Here is a 19,388-nt window from a genome sequence, read left to right on the forward strand (position 1 = left end):
AAGTGGCAGGGAGCAGGGGCTCTGCATGAGCTCTGCTCCGGAGGCGGGCCTAGTAACAGAGGCCCAGGCCTGCAAGAGGGAGAAGGAAGGAAGAGGAGCGGAGAAGGCTCCAGGAACGAGGAATGAAGGGATCCCAGGGGTGCGGACGGGCGAGTCGCCACCGCACGCCCGAATCCACCTGCGTGGAGGGGTCAGGCCAAAGGGGGAGACCGGTCCCCGAACTAGTGGAGGCAGGAAACGACCCTCAGCTAGAAACCGGAGGCTCTGACATTTTATGTGGCGCAGCCCCTTGCTCCACCCGCTAGGAAGGCACCACATAGGGTCAGGGAAACTGGCGCCAAGTTTACCAAGAGGAGGCCCGAGGCAGCCGGACAGAAGTGTTGGTAAGAAAGGCCAGACAAAGGACACACAAAGGGGGTCCTGTGAAGCGCTCCAAAGTTATCTGGGAGTTGTCTGAGCCCCTCACCTGGTGAGCACAGTACGACGTGGGCAGCCGTTACCTGCAGACGTGGTCTGGATAATAAGAACTGTGAGTAAAGGCCCTGAACTGCATCACTGACTCCGTGTCGTTACTGCTGCTGCCCTGCACCATCACCCCCATCCTCCGCATACACTGCCCTGAGGCTATACTCCTCCCGTGGGGAGTTATGCTACACTCTGCTGCACCCACAACACCAGCCTTAGCGGTCTGCCCTGTAGCGGCGGTTCACTCTGACCGCAATCCACGGGTGGCGTAGTCGGACATTTAAACATCAAAACCACATAAATAGTTCCGCCACTGGTTTGACCGCCCTGAGCCACGGAACCGGATCGCCGCCACGAAGACTACAACCACCAGCATCCACCAAAAAGGGTCCGGCTCCGGGTGTCCCAAGGCCCAGGGGGTGCGTCAGAACATTTTCATCACCTTTCACAATCACCAATGGGACAAGGCAGGGATGTCCTCTGTCCCCTCTCTTATACATCCTAGTGACGGAGCACCTGCTCTCATCAATTCGCCATAACCCCAATATTAGGTGGATTGAGGTGGGAGGCACCGAGTACAAGTGCTCTCTATTTGCTGATGATGTCCTAGTATATATCACTCAATCACATATATCCATCCCTGCTGTTATGGCTGAAATAGATCACTTTGTTACATGGTAAAATTTTAAAATCAATGCAGCGAAGTCTGAGGCCCTCGATGTCTCCCTCCCTAAATCCATATAGGATTCCATCCAGTCCAACTTTCCCTTTGCCTGGCCCTCACAGGGTATCAAATACTTAGGAATTCCTATTCATAGAGACCTCTCCATCTATGTTATCTTAATTTTGGGCCCTTTATTGAACAATTCCATACAGACCACGGTTGGCAAGTTAGAACTGTAAGATTCACTACGTGAACCACTGGTGTTTTGTGGAAAAGCACATGTACACCGCGTTCCAAATTATTATGCAAAAAGTGTTTAGGAGTGATAAGGGAAGAATTTGTTTGTTTGTCAGTTAAACTCATTGATGGTGATGTGTGTCAGGGCTCTTTATATCACTGTAAGCAATTGCAGACACCTGTGCTAATTAGTTTGGCAGGTGTGTCCAATGAAAGGCAAGACTACTTAAGAAGGCTCTCTCACATTATTAAGCAGCCTACATTTTCTGCCAAAATGGGAAAGAAAAAGGATGTGTCGGCTGCTGAGAAGCAACAAATTGTGGAGTGTTTAGGTCAAGGCATGACTACAATCAACATTGTGCGATGATCAGGATGAAGTGTCTTGGCAATCAAGAAGTATGTAGCTGATTCACAGTACACACGTGTGCGTGCTGATAAGGGCAAATTGAGGACTCTTTCCTACAGGCAATTACGTCAGGTTGAAAGAGCAGCGGCAAAAAAGCCTTGTCATAGCAGCAGACAAGTTTTTGAAGCTGCTTGTGCCTCCAACGTCCCCCGAACAACAAGATGCAGGGTCCTTCAGAGGTTTGCAGCTGTGCATACGCCATCCTGTCGACCTCCTCTATCCACTTCACACAAGCAGAAACGGCTCCAGTGGGCCAAACATTACATGAAGACTGATTTCAAAACTGTTTTGTTCACGGATGAGTGCCGTGCAGCGCTCGATGGTCCAGATGAATGGAGTGGAGGATGGCTGGTTGATGGACACCCCACGCAAACACGGCTACAGCGCCAACAAGGAGGAGGTGGAGTAATGTTTTGGGCTGGAATCATGGGGAGAGAGATTGTCGGCCCCTTTAGGATCCCTGAAGGCGCTAAAGATGAACTCCATAATGTATGTGGATTTTCTCAAACAGCACTTCCTGCCATGGTTCAAGAAGAAGAACCGTGTATTTCACAGCAAGATCATTTTTCTGCACGATAATGCACCATCTCATGCTGCACATAAAACATCTGCATCTCTGGCTGATATGGGCATAAAAGGGGACAAACTTATGGTGTGACCCCCATGCTCCCCTGACCTCTACCCCATTCAGAACCTTTGGAGCATCATTAAAAGGAGTGTCTATGATGGCGGGAGGCAGTTCACATCTAAGCAACAGCTCTGGGAGGGTATTCTGTCCTCATGCAAAACAATTGAAGCAGAAACCATCCAAAACCTGACAAATTCAATGGACGAGAGAGTTCAGAAGCTCCTTTCGAACAAGGGGTCCTATGTGAAAATGTAACATCACCTAGAATAAAGTTTTGAGTTGAAAACTGTTTGATTTCAGTTTCTAACAACCTGCTAATGCTTATAATTTCAAAAATGACCATTTTTTTGGTCTTTATTAAAATGAAAAGGTTGATCGAAAAGTTTGGGGGATCTAAGAGTGTGGCAACCCAGTAGTCATGATTACTTCGAATTCTGACAATATGAGGGTCATGCTGCAGGTAGTGCAGCAAGAAGGCACTTACGTGTCTTGCGCATCTCGGAGCCCCAAAATTATTTTCCGGGCTAGATGCAGCTAAAAATTATTTTTAATTTTAAATCTGGTGAAGCTTATTATAGATGGCCTAATAGGATCAGTGCTGCACACTGCTACAAAGCCCAAATTATTTTCCAGTCAAGATACAGATAAACATGATTAGTAATTTGAAAGCTTAAAACGGTTGGTAGGGTGATTTTAACCAATCATCAAGCTTTTACTCTCCCCAGGATGACACAGGGGTAGAAAAGTCGTTTCGGATCCATGATTTGTTCATCTTTATGAACGTGAGTCTGTCTACATTATCAGTGGAGAGCCGCGTGCGCTTATCTGTCAGCACACCACCAGCAGCGCTGAACACACGTTCAGACAGAACGCTGGCTGCGGGGCATGACAAGATCTCCAAGGTGTAAGTGGCTAGCTCCGGCCATTTATCCAGATTGGAAGCCCAAAAAGAGCAAGGGTCCAGTGACACAGTCGTGGCTTCAATGTTTACTTGGAGATACTCCTGTACCATCGTCTCTAGGCGTTGACTATGTGTCAGACTTCTTGTCTCCTGTGGCCTTGCAAAGGATGGGCTAAAAAAGTGGTGAAATGATTCCGCAAAATTGATGTTACCAGCAGATACTGTGGTTCTGTTACGGTTTGAGTGCTGAACACTTGACGGTCCCACGGTTGGCAAGTTGGAACTGTGAGATTCACTACGTGCACCACTGGTATTTTGTGGAAAAGCACATGTAAGATTCTGCAACAGTCTCTGCTGATACTCCTGCATGCGTGCATCCCTTTCTATGGCAGGAATAATTTCTGCAAATTTACTTTTGTACCGGGGATCTAACAGTGTGGCAACCCAGTAGTCAGGATTATTTCTAATTCTCACAATTCGAGGGTCATGTTGCAGGTAGTGCAGCAAGAAGGCACTCATGTGTGTTGCGCATCCAGGAGCACCAAGTCCCTGTTGTGTTGGTGGCGAGGTAACAATCATGCTTCCTTCCTCTGTCCTCTCCCCCCAACCTTGCACAACAGAAATGTGATCAAGGTCTCCCTCATCTGATGAGTCTTCCATCAGTTCGTCCTCCACTTCTTCCTGGGCTCCTGCACCTTCCTCACTAGTTTGGCTGCTACCATGCGCCCTGGTTAAACCATCTCCCCCACCCTCACATGCCTGCCGCCTTGGTGCTGCCGACCGTCTGGACCTTGCAGATGTTAGCCCTTCCGCATACAACTCCTCCTCCTCTACTTCCTCGCCCTCCTCTTGTGCCACCACCTGACTCCGAATTCTGTTTAACATGTGCTCCAGCATGTAAATCACCGGAATAGTCATGCTGATAATGGCATCGTCAGCACTAAACATCTTCGTCGCCATTTCAAAACTGTGCAGAAGGGTGCATAGGTCCCTGATCTGAGACCACTCCTCCAGCGTGATTTGCCCCACCTCTGAATCTCGTTGGCCCAGGCTATACGTCAGAACGTATTGCACCAGGGCTTGTCGGTGCTGCCACAGTCGCTGCAACATGTGCAGAGTTGAATTCCACCGGGTAGGCACATCGCATTTTAGCCGGTGAAGTGGCAGGCCCAACGACTTCTGTAGAGATGTAAGTCGCTGAGCTGCGGGATGCGAACGGCGGAAGTGAGCACACAGCGACCGTGCCCTCTGCAGAAGGCCATCTAGTCTGGGATAGTGGGCTAAAAATTGCTGGACAACCAGGTTCAACACGTGAGCCATACAAGGCACGTGTGTGACATTGCCCCGGCGAAGGGCCGCACCCAGGTTTGCAGCATTGTCGCACACGGCCTTCCCTGGTTTCAGGTCCAGTGGAGACAACCATTCATGAAATTGGTTCTCCAGAGCTGACCACAACTCCTCAGCTGTGTGACTCACATTTCCCAGACATTTCAATGTAAAAACCGCCTGATAACGTTGAGCCCTACTGCCAGCATAGTAAGGAGGTGTGCAGGATCCCTTCTGCGCAGTTAGAAAGCTTGTGGCATGACCAGACAGGCTTTGGGTGCAGGTGGAAAACCGAGAGGAGGTTGAGGAGGCAGAAGCAGTGGAGGAAAAATGACATAAAGAGGATTGACGCACAACTCGTGGGGACGGCAAGACTTGGACAGCAGCCCCTTGTCCTGCTGTCACCATAGTTACCCAGTGCCCAGTCAGCGACATGTAACGCCCCTGTCCATGCCTACTCGTCCAAGTGTCTGTGGTGAAATGCACCCTGTCACACACAGAGTTTCTCAAAGAAGCGGTGATGTTGTGTGCGACATGCTGGTGGAGCGCAGGCACACCTTTCTTTGAGAAGTAGTGCCGACTGGGCATCTGGTACTGGGGCACTGCGACGGACATAAGGTCTCGAAAATCCTCTGTGTCCACCAGGCGGAAAGGCAGCATTTCTGTAGCCAAGAGCTTGCAGATGGTGAAATTCAACCTCTTAGCTTTCTCATGGCTAGGAGGAAATGGTCTTTTACTTGTCCACATCTGAGGGACCGAGGGCTGGCTATTGTGCTTAGACGGGGTTGATAAGGGTGTCCCCGGCAAACTGCCGGTCTGTGAGGAAGATGCAGGCGGACATGTTAGGTTGCCTTGATCCAAAGGTGGTGCTATCGATGTCGGACAGCGCTCAAGACCAGCTGGTGTTACCACCTCCAAAGAAAATGATGACCTGCCAATCACGCTGGCTGTTGCAGGTAAAGAGGTGGCAGGTCTGCGCCCCAAAACAGGTGTGACTGCTGTCCCCCCAGTCACAGAGGATGAAGAGGCCGCGGATGCACAAGATATGGCAGACGGTGGTTGGCCCGGCCGGCTAGACCGCATTGTAGCACACTGAGCTTCCCACTGCAACTTATGCTTCATGTCCATGTGCCGGTTCATGCATGAAGTACTCAAACTATGTATTTTTTTGCCTCTACTTAGCTTTTGCTGACAAATGTTACAGATAACACAAGTTGGGTCATCTTTATCGATCTGAAAAAATGCCCAGGCTATGCAAGGCTTAGCACCCATGCGACCTGAAGAGCCACCACGACTTGTGGTGAGAGGCAGAGTTGTGTTTGAGGATGCAGTTGTTGACGTGCTTCCAGTACTACGTCTCTGTCCAGGAAGGCACAACCTGACCTCGTCGTCACTAGCATCTTCCTCCACCTCCTCTGCTGACCTCATCTCTTGGCTGACTGTGGGTTGACAGTAAGTGGGATCTCCGACCTCATCATCATCACCCTGTGCGTTATCACACCCGTCGTCCTCAGAGCCAACCTGTTCCTGCCCTGACAAAAAACTAAAGTTGTCGCTCCAATCAGGTATTTGAGTCTTATCATCGTCTTCCTCATTGTCTCCACCAACAGGAGTTACAGTTTGGGAATGAGGGTCTACATTATGGTCAGAACCTTCTGCGTCTGGTCCTGGATCCGACTCATAAAGATTCTGGGCATCAGTGCAGATCATTTCCTCGTCTGGATTCACAGAAGCGCTGGAGTCGACCTCTGATTCCCAGGCTATAGTATGAGTAAACAGCTCTGCAGACTCAACCATCTGTTCTACCTCATACTCAGACGGGCAGCTGGAGATTTGGGAGCTGTGAGGAAGCAAGTGCGATTTGGGTGACACCTTTGAGGACTGGAGTATTTGTGATGTTGAAGTTGATGTGGAGGAGAGCCCACTTAAAGGAGCACTTGATATCCGTTGAAGCACCTGCTGTTTTTGTGCCTCATCTGGAATTTGTAGCGATTGGCGTGGCCGTAAGAAAGGGATCTTATCACATTGTCCGCTAAAAGAAGTAGACATTTTAGTTTGGCTGGAAGATGGTCTTTCTTCTGCACCTACCCCACGGACACAACCTTTTTTCCCCTTCCCAACACGCCTATTCCCCTTTCCACCAGCAGCAGGCCTTTTTCCACTCATTTTGGTGGTTAACTAATTCACAACTCTGGAGTTGTTTGCACAAAAAAACAATGGATGGTAACCGAGCAGAGCTGAGTGGCCAAACTGTGGTATTAGGCCAAAACTATTGGCTGGGTTAGATACAGAAAAAAATTATTTTTAATTTGCAACCTGATGGAGGTCAGTATAGATGGACTAATAGACCAAGTCCCACACACTGCTAGAAGCCCAAATATTTTTTCAGAGCTAGATGCAGAAAATTTTTTTATTCAATTTGCAACCTGATTGAGGTCAGTATAGATGGACTAATAGACCAAGTCCCACACACTGCTAGAAGCCCAAATATTTTTTCAGAGCTAGATGCAGAAAAAAATTATTTTTAATTTGCAACCTGATGGAGGTCAGTATAGATGGACTAATAGACCAAGTCCCACACACTGCTAGAAGCCCAAATACTTTTTCAGAGCTAGATGCAGAAAAAAATTATTTTTAATTTGCAACCTGATGGAGGTCAGTATAGATGGACTAATAGACCAAGTCCCACACACCGCTGGAAGCCCAAATATTTTTTCAGAGCTAGATGCAGAAAAAAATTATATTCAATTTGCAACCTGCTGGACGTCAGTATAGAAGGACTAATAGAACAAGTCCCACACACTGCTAGAAGCCCAAATATTTTTTCAGAGCTAAATGAAGAAAAAAATTATTTTTAATTTGCAACCTGATGGAGGTCAGTATAGATGGACTAATAGACCAAGTCCCACACACTGCTAGAAGCCCAAATATTTTTTCAGAGCTAGATGCAGAAAAAAATTATTTTTAATTTGCAACCTGATGGAGGTCAGTATAGATGGACTAATAGACCAAGTCCCACACACCGCTAGAAGCCCAAATTTTTTTCAGAGCTAGATGCAGAAAATTTTTTTATTCAATTTGCAACCTGATGGAGGTCAGTATAGATGGACTAATAGACCAAGTCCCACACACTGCTAGAAGCCCAAATATTTTTTCAGAGCTAGATGTAGAAAAAAATTATTTTTAATTTGCAACCTGATGGAGGTCAGTATAGATGGACTAATAGACCAAGTCCCACACACTGCTAGAAGCCCAAATATTTTTTCAGAGCTAGATGCAGAAAAAAATTATTTTTAATTTGCAACCTGATGGAGGTCAGTATAGATGGACTAATAGAACAAGTCCCACACGCTGCTAGAAGCCCAAATATTTTTTCAGAGATAAATGAAGAAAAAAAATATTTTTAATTTGCAACCTGATGGAGGTCAGTATAGATGGACTAATAGACCAAGTCCCACACACTGCTAGAAGCCCAAATATTTTTTCAGAGCTAGATGCAGAAAAAAATTATTTTTAATTTGCAACCTGATGGAGGTCAGTATAGATGGACTAATAGACCAAGTCCCACACACCGCTAGAAGCCCAAATATTTTTTCAGAGCTAGATGCAGAAAAAAATTATATTCAGTTTGCAACCTGATGGAGGTCAGTATAGATGGACTAATAGAATGATGCTATGCCCAAAAGATTTTACTTCACTAGGTGCAGTAAAAAAATTGGTATTCTATACACAGGTGGTATATCTTGCAACACAGATAGGCTACTCCACTGACTAACACACTCTGCAATAGGCCAAAAAGGATTAGCTTTGCTAGATTCAGCCAAATGCTGTGAAAAAAACTTGCACAGCACTGGCACAGACCTGCCTGGCAAAAACTGATAGGAACTGATGTAACCTAGTCCTGAAAAGGACTCCAATTACAATTAGTCTTTACTCCCACAATCTATCTATTTAAGAGCACAGACCTGCCTGCTAAAAGTCGTAGGAAATGCTGTAACCTAGTCCTTAAAAGGACTGCAATCACAACTATTCCCTACTCCCAAGCTATCTGTATATTTGTGCGAAAATTGGCTTGAAATTAACAAGGTATAGCGCACACAGCAACAGCGGTGCCGTCTAACACGCAGCTGCAGCAGTGAGAAAATGGTGGCGACGGGGAAAATGGCTTGGTCTTATAGGGCAAGGACATGTGACATACACTGCCAATCACACATGCCCTTGCTTGTGTGAAAAAAAGCACTTCGCTCCGTGTGTGCGCTGCTGATAGGCTGACAGATTGCACCTCCCCACTGCAAATGCGGGAAAGAGAAAAAAAAATGGAGATCTTCATTGTTCCTGCAGAGATCCATCCCCTGCCCCTCCCCCCGCCCCGCTGTACACTCAAACTGCGTATTAACATTAATTTTCATCATTACTGAGAAAAAATCCAGTTATGATTTTGGTGCACGAACAGTTATCGAACATAACCTCGAACAGCCGAATTTTTCTCAAATTGTTCGTGTTCGCCGACCGGCTCGAACACCGCCCAAAACAGCTCGAATTTGAGATTGGCGAACAGTTCGAGTAGAACAACGCTCATCTCTACTTTTGACATCTCTTGCAAGCCTTAATTCATTGTCAGCTTTAGCTAACCTGATACGTGCCCTGTAGGATCTGCAGACTGCATTATAATCTTCTTTAGATATGCCTCCCTCTTTCCATTTGATAAACTTTTCTTTCTTTCTTTTTAGCATGTGTTAAGTTCTGTGTCCATCCATCCTGGTTTCCTTAAATGCTTCCCATTCTTCCTACTTTTCGGGATTGTTAACGATTGTGCTTTGAGAATCTCATTTTTAAAAATTTCCCATCCTTCCTGGACATTTTTGTCCTTAATGACATCCAGCCATTGGATCCCTTCTATTCTCTTTCTGAGTCGTTTAAAATCTGCCTTTCTGAAATCTAACCTTGAAGTTTGAGTCTTCACATGTCTTCCTCCTCTAGTTATCCAAAATTCTATAATAGCATGATCGCTGCCTCCTAGAGTACCAGACACTTTTACCTCCTCAACCATTTCCTCCCTGTTTATAAGGATTAGATCCAAAGTAGCAGATCCCCTTGTTTTTTCCCCTACCTTTTGGAAGATAAAGTTGTCAGCAAGAGAGGATAAGAATTTGCTTGACCTGTTAGCTTTACTTGAGAGAGATTCCCAACAAATGTCTGGATAGTTGAAATCTCCCATGACCACAACGTCATATTTTTTGGAGAACTTGGTCATTTCATACATAAAGAGTTCATCCATATCTTCAGCTTGCTCAGGTGGCCTGTAGTAAATGCCTACAATGGTGTCCTTTCCGTTGTTCTCTCCTTGCATTCTTACCCAAACAGTTTTCGCAGAACTCCCAGTCTCTGCTTCAATCTCTGTGCAGGTTGCAGTAGTCGAGGCGGGAGATGATGAGGGCATGCACTAGTGTTTTTGCAGAGTCTTTGCTGAGAAATGTGCGGATCCGGGAGATATTTCTGAGTTGGAGTCGGCAGGAAGTGGAGAGGGCTTGGATATGTGGTTTGAAGGAGAGATCAGAGTCCAGGGTTACACCGAAGCAGCAAGCTTGTGTTACTGGGGAGAGTGGGCAGTCATTAACTTTGATGGATAGGTCAGTTGGGGGGGTTGAGTGAGGTGGGGGAAAGATGATGAATTCAGTTTTGTCCATGTTAAGCTTTAGAAATCTGGCTGCGAAGAAGGATGAAATAGCGGACAGACATTGTGGGATTCTGGTTAGTAAGGAGGAGATATCGAGTCCAGAGAGGTAGATCTGTGTGTCATCAGCATAGAGGTGATACTGAAAGCCGTGAGACCCTATGAGCTGTCCCAGGCCAAAGGTGTAGAGAGAGATGAGCAGGGGCCCTAGGACTGAACTTTGGGGGACACCGACAGATAGGGGGCAAGATGAGGAGATGGTGTGTGAGTGGGAGATGTTGAATGTCCTGTCCGTTAGGTATGAAGAGATCCAAGATAGGGCCAAGTCTGTGATGCCAAGAGAAGAGAGAGAGTCTGTAGTAAGAAGCAACGGTCCACTGTGTCCTTTTCTTTTTCAAGGTTTCCACGGTAGGCGACAGTCTGATGTGTTTGGGTACAGCGTTATCACAGTAGGGGAGATGCACAGGACAAACCTATTGAGAGCCTAAATCACGTTAAGCTTCCAGGAGCTCACTACTGAACAGATTAACCCCTGCACCGATTAATATGAAGGCGAAAGGCTTCTTTCTAATGACTACAGGAGTGGGAAGGATCAGACGCTGCGGTCTTCTGGCTCCTCTCTGTCACAGTAAACCCATGACACCTTGCAAGCTTCAACACAATGTTCACAAGGTAGACAGCAGCGGTGGTTGGTCTCCTAGACAACAAGCTAACTACTTTATGATTCTCCGGTTACCTCCTCAGTAAAAAAGCAGCCATACAGGAGTGTTCACAGTTCAAAAAATTAGGGCCTGACATCACCATTTCCATGGCCAATAGATTGGAGATGGTGGATTTCCACCTTTTAGTTTTGTCATGTGTAATGTGCCTCAGTGAGGTAGTCGTGGGCGAGCTGTAGCCCCTGCTCGCTCTGGCACCCTACAGACAATGCGTGCACTCCCTCTGATGTGTGGCTGTGTATGTGGTGCTCTCCATTTACTTCAGACTAGTGTTGAGCGAGCACTAAAATGCTCGGGTGCTCGAAGCTCGGGCCGAGCTCACTGTGATACTCGGGTGCTCGACCCGAGCAACGAGCCAAATGTTAGTCTATGGGAGACCCAAACATTTTTGCAGCGGCTCCCCCGGCAGTCTGTAGAAAGCCTAAAAAGTGCCCAAAACGATAGTGACAGTGCTCAAATGACATGGGGACAGCATGGGGATCGCCCCTGGAAGCATTTCTGACCCCCAGGTCACTGCTGTCAACAACGTGGTCAGAGGTATTAAGCCACTTTTACAGGCTCACAATAAAACGTTCAAAAACGAAAGTGAAAGTGCTTTCCTGTGAAATATGTTAACCCCTTAACGACCATGGGTCTTTCTGTTTTTGTGTTTTCCTTTTTTGCTCCCTTTCTTCCCAGAGCCAGAACTTTTTTAATTTTCGTTCAATATGGCCATGTGAGGGCTTATTTTTTGCGGGACGAGTTGTACTTTTAAACACCATCACTGGTTTTACCATATCGTGTGCTGGAAAATGGGAAAAAAATTCCAAGTGCAGTGAAACTGCAAAAAAAATGCAATTCCACAGTTGTTTTTTGGGTCCTTTTTTTACCACGTTCACAGATTGCTAAAACTGACCTGCCATCATTATTTTCCAGGTCGTTACGAGTTCATAGACACCAAACATGTATAGGTTCTTTTTTATTTAAGTGGTGAAAAAAACATCCAAAGCTTGCTAAAAAAAACAAAAAAATGACGCCATTTTCCGACACCCTTAGCTTCTCCATTTTTCGGGATCTGGGGCCAGGTGAGGGCTTATTTTTTGCGTGTCGGGCTGACGTTTTTATTGATACCATTTTGGGGTAGATCCGATGTTTTGATCGTCCGTTATTGTATTTTATTGCAAAGTTGTAGCGACCAAAAAAACTTAGTTCTGGCGTTTAAAATTTTTTTCTCGTTACGCCGTTTACTGATTGTATTAATTCTTCTTTTATATTGATAGATCGGGCGATTCTGAACGCGGCGATACCAAATATGTGTATGTGGTTTTTTTTTTATATATATATTTTATTTTGAATGGGGCGAAAGGGGGGTGACTTAAACTTTTATATATTTTTTATTTTTTTAAAAACTTTTTTTTTACACTTTCTGCTTGCTTCTATAGTCTCCAGAGGAGACTAGAAGCAGCAGTTGTCTGATTGCTTCTACTGCTTACAAGCGATGAGCAGATCGCTTGTATGCAGGAGAAATGCTCACTTTCTATGAGCGCTGACCACTAGGTGGCGCTCATAGCAATTGAGACATGACAACCACAGGCGTCTGCTGCAGACCCTGAGTTGTCATGCCCACCCATTGGTGACCCGCGATCACGTGACGGGGTCACTGATGGGCGAGGCTTAGGACTCCCGGAAGCGCGAGTTAAATGCCACTGTCAGAGATTTAACATGTTAACAGCCGCGGGTGGATTGCGATTCCAATAATCAGCTGACATGTGCTCGCTTCAGTGCGGGCTCACCGCCGGAGCCCCCGCTGAACCGGCCTTCCCGACCTGGTGCGTACTATTACTGACCAGGTCGGAAAGGGGTTAAGGAACATCCTTTCCAGGGTAAAGACTTGTGTATAAGGTAAAATAAATAACCAAAAACAAAAATACTCCTCCACACCTTGGGCTATGTTCACAAGTAGCATTTTTTATGCGTTTTTGTACGTTTGTATTGCTTTCAACCGTGACAAATGCATTCACCGGGAAATGTAATTTTAACATTTTACAACCTTATCTGGCCATGTGCTGTGTGACACATGCATACAGTGCTAAAAAGACATGGGAACAGCATGGGGAAGACCCCTGGAAGCATCTCTGACACCCAGGTCACTGCCTAAAAGTGTGCCCATCAGAAGTGATCCTTGCCGCATCAGAAGATGCAGACTTGCAACTATCCCCGTGCAAGTCCTTGTCCCAGGGCAGTGTTCAATTGTACCTCCCCCATAACTTGCAATTCAAGCGCAAGTATGCAGCCTGCCACCCACCCACCCCCAGACTGCAATACCATACTGCTAGCTTGCTTGCACTTGAAATTGGGCCTTTTAGGCATGTGGAGGTGGAATCTGGCCACCACGTCATGGCTGCGTCGGTAGCCTGGTATTCATACTCAGTCCCCAGCCGCCCGGCGGCCGGGTGTCCACGCTTGGTCCCCAGCCGCCAGGGGGCGGCCGGGTGTCTATACTCAGTCCCCAGCCGCCCCGCGGCCGGGTGCCCACACACAGTCCCCAGCCGCGTGGGGGTGGCCGGGTGTCCATAAACGGTCCCCAGCCGCCCCTATTTGTCCCGGTGCGCCTTATACACAAGCGCGCATACCAAAACATTACCTGTGCCCTCCCCAGTGCATTTAGTGGGAAGGACAGCCTAACCACAAACACGTGGACAAGTGAATGTGGCCATGAATGGTCCATCTCACTGACGCCTTCACACTGGGTTAATATTGTGGAAGCCGGGACACAGTTGGACACTGGGATGCAACACGTCCTCCAGACATAGAGGATTGCGGGTCCTGGGTCAATCAGGCTTCAACACAAAGTTCAGAAGGTAGACAGCAGCAGTGGTCGGCCTCCTACACAACGAGTAAATTATTCATGATCATGAGGCCATCCACCTCCTTAGCTTTCTGTTCCTTGGAATGCAAGCGCATGTATGTAGTAGCAGCTAGGCCTGAGGTGGTCAGCGTTTTGGCGCATATTCTACCTCCTTCGAGGATTGCTGGATGTTTTCCTGCTACTATCCCAGTTCTATGACTCCCGTTAAAACAAAGCTTCAGGTGATGAATGATGGATGAGGTGGTGGCAAAGGAGAAAGAGCAGGAGGAACAGGGACCATTCACATCAATATCAGGCCAGCCAACCACACATGTCTTGTAGGATATGTTTCTGTACCAAAAGGAGCGGTTCAGCTACACAGTTATAAGGCATACAGTGAATGCAATGCCTACCAAAAATTTCGAGGCACTCCAATGCCCCTTGGAAGTGACATGGAGGTCAGAGGGCCTTAACTAAACCGTTTTTTCCATTTATAGCAACTGGGTCTCCTGTACACTGTTGGCCTAAGCAGGGAATGGAAGGCTTTCCAAAAATTATTAGGCACTGCAATGCCCCTTGAAACAGACGTGGATTACAGCGTATTAAAAACCTTCTACCCATTATTGGGGAGTGGGTCTCCCTTAGTGTTCGCCTATGCATTGAAAAGCAAAAGCTGACAAAAATTAGGAGGAAATGCAATGCCCGTTGCAACAGTCGTGGAGGTTAGAGGTAATTAAAAACAACATGTCAATGCCCCTTGGAAGAGCTGTGGAGTTCAGAGTGGTTTAACAAGACGGTTTTAATGCCCCTTAGAAGAGACGTGGAGTTCAGAGTGGTTTAACAAGACAGATTTAATGCCCCTTGGAAGAGATGTGGAGGTCACAGTAGCTTAACAAGATGGTTTTAATGCCCCTTGGAAGAGACGTGGAGTTCAGAGTGGTTAAACAAGACAGTTTTAATGCCCCTTGGAAGAGTGGTGGAGGTTACAGTGGAATAAAAAGACAATATCAATGCCCCTTGGAAGAGTGGTGGAGGTTACAGTGGAATAAAAATACAATATCAACGCCCTGTGGAAGAGACGTGGAGGTCACAGTAGCTTAACAAGACGCTTTTAATGCCCCTTAGAAGAGTGGTGGAGGTCGCAGTGGAATAAAGAGACAATATTAACGACCCTTGGAAGAGACGTGGAGGTCACAGTAGCTTAACAAGACGATTTTAATGCCCCTTACAAGAGCCATGCAGTACAGCATATTAAAAACATTATTCCCATTCTTGGGGAGTGGGTCTCCCATAGTCTTTGCCTATGCCTTCCAAGCAAAAGCTGCCAAAAATTAGGAAGGGGGAACTTGCAATGTCCCTTACAAGAGCCATGCAGTATAGCATATTAAAAACATTATTCCCATTATTGGGAGTGGGTCTCCCATAGTCTTTGCCTATGCCTTCCAAGCAAAAGCTGCCAAAAATTAGGACAGAGGAACTTGCAATGCTGGCAACATGGACCCCGGTCACCCTGGTGGTATAGTGGTCGTGGAGGCTGAGGATAAGGAGAAGAGCAAAAAACAGCCGAAATGAGGAAGCGTATACCCATGTGTGGGTGTGAAGCGATGCATGGGAATACACCTCCCAAAATAACACAGTGGATTTGACTTTATGTTACTCTGCTGTCATTTGGTGGTGATGAGAAGTCTGGCCCAATCCAGCCCTTGTTCATTTTGATAAGGGTCAGCTTGTCAGCATTGTCAGTTGACAGGCGAGTGCGCTTATCAGTTATAATTCCCCCAGCGGCACTAAAAACACGCTCCGATAACACGCTAGCGGCAGGGCAGGCCAGGACCTCCAAGGCGTACAGAGTGAGTTCATTCCAAGTGTCCAGCTTGGATACCCAATAATTAAAAGGCACAGAGGAATCACGGAGGAAGCTGGTACTCCCTCACCATCTTTTGAAACTTTCCACTCCTTGTGAGAGTACCCTGCGCCTCAGGGCCTGTAAGCTGGGCAGGTCTCAGAAAACTGTCCCAGAACATTGACAGTGTTCCCCTGCCTCTGCTGGATTGGAGTTGCGTCTCTCTCGCCTGTATGCCTTAGTTGGGCAGCGAACTGTGACCTCTGCCGCTACCGTGTTCAGATGGGAATTTTTTTAATAGTTCTGCAGCAAGGGCCTTCTGGTACTGCCCCATTTTTGTAGACCTCTCCAACTCAGGAATAAGAGAGTGAAAGTTCTCCTTGTAGAGGGGGTCTAAAAGTGTCATCAACCAGTAATGACTGTCACCCAACATTTTGACAATGCGAGGGTCACGGTTAAGGCAGCGTAACATAAAGTCAGCCATGGGTGCCAGACTGGTAACGGGCAAGACTTCCGTGTCCTCACCAAGATGACGACTGATAGTGTTGAGCGATCACTAAAATGCTCGGGTGCTCGAAGCTCGGGCCGAGCTTACCGTGATACTCGGGTGCTCGACCCGAGCAATGAGCCCAATGTTAGTCTATGAGAGACCCGAGCATTTTTGCGGCAGCACCCCCGGCAGTCTGTAAAAAAGCCTAAAAAGTGCCCAAAACGATAGTGACTGTGCTCATAAGACATGGGGGCAGCATGGGGATCGCCCCTGGAAGCATTTCTGACCCCCAGGTCACTGCTGTCAACAACGTGGTCAGAGGTATTAAGCCACTTTTGCGGGCTCACAATAAAACTTTCAAAAATGAAACTGAAACGGTTTTCCTGTGAAATATGTTAAGGAATTTCCTTTCCAGGGTAAAAACTTGTGTATAAGGTAAAATAAATAACCAAAAACAAAAATACTCCTCCACACCTTGGGCTATGTTCACAAGTAGCATTTTTCATGCGTTTTTGCACTTTTGTATTGCTTTCAACCGTGACAAATGCGTTCACCGGGAAATGTAATTTTAACATTTTACAACCTTATCTGGCCATGTGCTGTGTGACACATGCATACAGTGCTGAAAAGACAAGGGATCAGCATGGGGAAGACCCCTGGAAGCATCTCTGACCCCCAGGTCACTGTCTAAAAGTATGCCCATCAGAAGTGATCCTTGCCGCATCAGAAGATGCAGACTTGCAACTATCCCCGTGCAAGTCCTTGTCCCAGGGCAGTGTTCAATTGTACCTCCCCCATTCCTTTCAATGCAAGCGAAAATATGCAGCCAACCACCCACCCACCCGCAGGCTGCAATACCATACTGCTAGCTTTCACTTGAAATGGGGCCTTTTTGTTTGGAGGAGGCCGAAGCTGGCCACTACCTCATGGCCGCTTCGGCAGCGAGGTATCCATACTCTGTCCCCAGCCGCCCGGCGGCCGGGTGTCCACGCTCGGTCCCCAGCCGCCACGTGGCGGCCAGGTGTCCATACTCGGTCCCCAGCCGCCCTGATTTCTCCTGTCACCTTCCCCCACACTTTTCTTAGCCTGGCCTGCTTTAGGGCAGCATTGGACGAGCCCACCAGAGAACCAGACTCCTCCGGTGGGCCCTGGCTTCTCCATCAGGGGAGTTGAGAGTGCCTAGGTGAGGAGCATGATGATGATGATAGAAGTTAGCATCTGCTTTGTTTTCTTGGAATGCAAGCGCATGTATGTAGTAGCGGCTAGGCCTGAGGTGGTCCGCGTTTTGGCGCATATCCTACCTCCTCCGAGGATTGCTGGATGTTTTCCTGCTACTATCCCAGTTCTATGACTCCCGTTAAAACAAAGCTTCAGGTGATAAATGATGGATGAGGTGGTGGCAAAGGAGAAAGAGCAGGAGGAACAGGGACCATTCACATCAATATCAGGCCAGTCAACCAGATATGTCTTGTAGGATATGTTTCTGTAACAAAAGGAGTGGTTCGGCTACACAGTTATAGGGCATACAGTGAGTGCAATGCCTACCAAAAATTTTGAGCCACTCCAATGCCCCTTGGAAATGACATGGAGGTCAGAGGGCGTTAACTAAACCTTTTTTTCGATTTATAGCAACTGGGTCTCCCATGCACTGTTGGCCTAAGCAGTGAATGGAAGGCTTTCCAAAAATTATGAGGAACTGCAATGCCCCTTACAAGACCCATGTGTGGCACGCCAGGGGTCTGGTCACCACAGTAATAGAGATATTACGTCGGAGAGCAAGTGGGAGGTTTCCTGGTCAGGATCCCTTAAACATGCAACATCCTCCTGCCCCAGTCCTGGGAGGGGAGAATTCTGCCCTTATAAACTGGATCTGGGGCGGGGTTGAGTGAGTCAGAGAACAGTCAGAGTCAGAATGAGAGCAAGGGAAAGTAACAGCAAGGAGCTCTGTAGAAGCTAGGAGCTAAAGACCAGGGGCTGGAAGCTGAGCAGAGCTCGCCCTGGCAGAAGACAATAGGAACCGGACACAGGAGTCCGAAGCTGTGAGGACTTATATATCCAGCAGCAGAAACCAGCCGGCAGGGGATTTCAGGTCCTCTGGCCATAGAAGCCCGGAGGCTCAGTCACAAGCAAGGGACCAGCACCGCCGTCGTGGAGCGGAGGCTAACAGAAGGCCCCAAGTCACCAGCCATACGGGTGAGCACTACACGGTACACTCAGGGACGTGGGCTACTTCTACCCGCTTACAGCAAGGTAGCCAGGAAGAGTGCAGACAGACGGGGAGGCCTACAACTCCACCTGGCCAGGGGAACTTCTGCTTGCTCACAGACTGACCAGGCCTCTTATGCTAGCCAGTACTCCCAGGAGGGTCTACCTTATAATCATCAGTAAAGACCCTGAACTGCACTGCAAAGACTCTGAGTCGTTCCTGCTGCGCTCGTGCACCATCACTCCCATCATCCAAACTCACTGCCCTGAGGCTATACTCCTCCCGAGGGGAGTTATCCCATTCTATGTTGCGCACACAACACCAGCCTCAGCGGTCTGCCTCGCAGCGGTGGTACTCCCTGACCGCAATCCACGGGTGGCGCAGTCGGACAATTAACCTCAAAACCTAAGAAAGACTGTCACTGGTTTGACCAGCCTGAGCCACGGTCCCATTATTGGGGAGTGGGTGTCTCATAGTATTTGCTTATGCCTTGCAAGCAAAAGCTGCCAAAAATTAGGACGGAGCAACTTGCAATGCCCCTTACAAGAGCCATGCAGTACAGCATATTACAAACATAAGTCCCATTATTGGGGAGTGGGTCTCCCATAGTATTTGCTTATGCCTTGCAAGCAAAAGCTGCCAAAAATTAGGACGGAGCAACTTGCAATGCCCCTTACAAGAGCCATGCAGTACAGCATATTACAAACATAAGTCCATTATTGGGGAGTGGGTCTCCCATAGTATTTGCTTATGCTTTCCCAGCAAAAGCTGCCAAAATTTAGGACGGAGCAACTTGCAATGCCCCTTACAAGAGCCATGCAGTACAGCATATTACATATTTGCTTATGCTTTCCCAGAAAAAGCTGCCAAAAATTAGGACGGAGCAACTTGCAATGCCCCTTACAAGAGCCATGCAGTACAGCATATTACAAACATAAGTCCCATTATTGGGGAGTGGGTGTCCCATAGTATTTGCTTATGCCTTGCAAGCAAAAGCTGCCA

The sequence above is a fragment of the Phyllobates terribilis genome, unplaced genomic scaffold, assembly GCF_046119375.1.
Source record: "Phyllobates terribilis strain yellow unplaced genomic scaffold, ASM4611937v1 Scaffold_1__5_contigs__length_1240528914, whole genome shotgun sequence".
NCBI classification, from domain to species: Eukaryota; Metazoa; Chordata; class Amphibia; order Anura; family Dendrobatidae; genus Phyllobates; species Phyllobates terribilis.